Genomic DNA, 2,276 nt, shown 5'->3' on the forward strand with positions numbered 1-2,276 from the left:
GCACTGGAGACCAGGGCCAGCTTCTGCTGGAAGAGTAGACACTAGAAGCACACGCACAAACACGCTGGCCCTGACACCCCCAGCTCCACACTGCACCTGACTCCAGTCTTCCCCTGCAGTGCTGGTAACACAGGGCACTGACCATGATGGCTACATATTGGGGGCCTGTGTGTGCCAGACACTGTGGTGCTTACACTCCCCGCACCAGGCCTGTGAGTTTTGGAATTTGCCCTTGGTTACAGGACTGGGAAGAAGTGGAGGTGAATGATAAGAGAGTATCATTGTGGTTGGAGGGGGGTTGAGGAAATCCTGAATGCGTTCAAGATCTTTCAGGGATGGGGCAACAATGGTCAAGGCCATTAGCCCCCATGAGAACTGAAGAACAGACTGCAAATTATGCTAAGATCATTTTCGTCTTCTTTCTTTTCTTTTCTTTTCTTTTCTTTTTTTTTTTTTGGAGACAGAGTCTCACTTTGTCACTCTTGGAAGGGTGCTGTTGTGTCACAGCTCATAGCAACCTCAAACTCTTGGGCTCAAGCAATTCTCTTACCTTAGTCCCCTAAATAGCTAGGACTATAGGCACCTGCCTCAACGCCCAGCTATTTTTTATTATTTTTTTTTATTAAGGCAAGTTTGTGAAAATAATTTAATACAGCCAGCTCTCTTCATGAACTTTCAGCTTACAACATTTTAAATGTAGGAAACATACAAAAAATTGTTTTATAAAAAGCCACCTTGATACCATAAGATAGTAATGAAAGATTGTGAGCCCAGTTTACTTGGTAAAGAGTCTTCTTTCCTTGTCTCAAATTCCAACCACTATTCATCATCTTTAGAGCCAGTTTTGCTTAAATGCTTGACAACATCAACCCAGTTCCAACCCCGAGGAAGTTCACCTTTGTGATCTGTTTTATCTGCCAGCTTACGTTCCTGGGCTTTTGAAAGTTGTTCTTTTTTGTCTTTTTTCTTACTTGATGAGTTTGTATTAGGAGTTTCAGCTGAGATTGTATTGCTTGTTGATGTTGCAAAATTAACGGGATGGTGATTCTCCATGAACTGCTCTTTATTGTCCTTGGCATATTCAAACAACGTGTAGTGTAGGTCATCGCCGTTCCAAGGTTGACTTCCACTGCTTCCTGTAACTTGGCTAATATACTCAGCTTTACAGCTGATGATATGATGTTCTTAAAAAAAGCATTCATAGACATAATTGGACGTGTTTGGGGATATGTTTCTGTCCAGGAAATCTCTATTAAGAAGGCTTTGGGATCACCATTTTCACCCATCCTATATTGAAAAGAAACGGGACTTAATTCTCGGAATCTTTCATCTCCTTCATAAACAGACCGTAATGCTTCCAGTTCCATCTCCTGGTCCTCGCTGGCACTCAACGCGCTGGCCACCGTGGACGGTGTTCGCGACAGTGCAGGGAAAGCAAGGACAGTGGCCCCAAGGCCAGGGCGTCCCACTTCCACGCCTCGGCTGGAGGGGCAGCACCCATAGACGCGAATCCTGGACGCCCCGGCTCTCGGCACTGCCCAGCAGCAGGCGTGGGGCTGTAAGCCCCGACCCAGAGGCCACTGTAAGTGGTGCATCCTGCCCAGCTTTTTTTTAGAGACCAGGTCTGGCTCTGGCTCAGGTTTATCTTGAACCTGTGAACTCAGGCAATCCATTCGCCTCGGCCTCTCAGACTGCTAGGATTACAGGCATGAGCCATTGTGCCGGGCCCCATTCTTTTCATTCTACTCTCTTTCTTGGGTATCTTCTATGTGCCTCTCATGTGCTGTGTTTGGTAGACAGCCTCCAAATGACTCCATGATGCCCACCTTCTAGTGTCCACACCCTTGGCCAGTTCCTTCCCACAGCCAGGAATCAAAGTGTCATCATGACCTTCATTGGCTTATAAAAAACTGCAGCTTCTATCCGGAATACTCTTACTCTCTTGCTCTCCTTCTTCTTTGGATCACTTGCTCCAAGGGAAGCAAGAGGCCATGTTGTGAGAGGTCCACCAGGAGAGGAACTGAAGCCCCGGTCAACAACAGCCAGTGACGAACTGGGGCCTGCCAACCACCACATGGGTGAGGACTCCTGCTCAAGGAGTCTATCTGGTGGGAGAGAATGAATGTTGTTGTAAGCTGTTAGTTTGGGGAATAATCCATTACACAGTAATAGAAAATCACTAATCTAGTAATAGAAAACTAAATCAAGGATATATCAGTAAACAAAATCGACAAAGCTCTTACCTTCTATGGAGGAGGCAGACAGTAAATTTTAAA

The 2,276-nt window shown here is 45.9% G+C and overlaps 1 pseudogene; it reads right to left on the bottom strand.

Annotated features, from left to right (window-relative positions):
- Positions 1-661: 661 nt before the first annotated feature.
- LOC100946489 lies at positions 662-1,595 on the bottom strand (annotated as a pseudogene).
- Between the last annotated feature and the right edge of the window lie 681 nt (positions 1,596-2,276).

The sequence above is a fragment of the Otolemur garnettii genome, unplaced genomic scaffold, assembly GCF_000181295.1.
Source record: "Otolemur garnettii isolate 467f Iridium unplaced genomic scaffold, OtoGar3 scaffold00018, whole genome shotgun sequence".
In the NCBI taxonomy this organism is placed as follows: domain Eukaryota; kingdom Metazoa; phylum Chordata; class Mammalia; order Primates; family Galagidae; genus Otolemur; species Otolemur garnettii.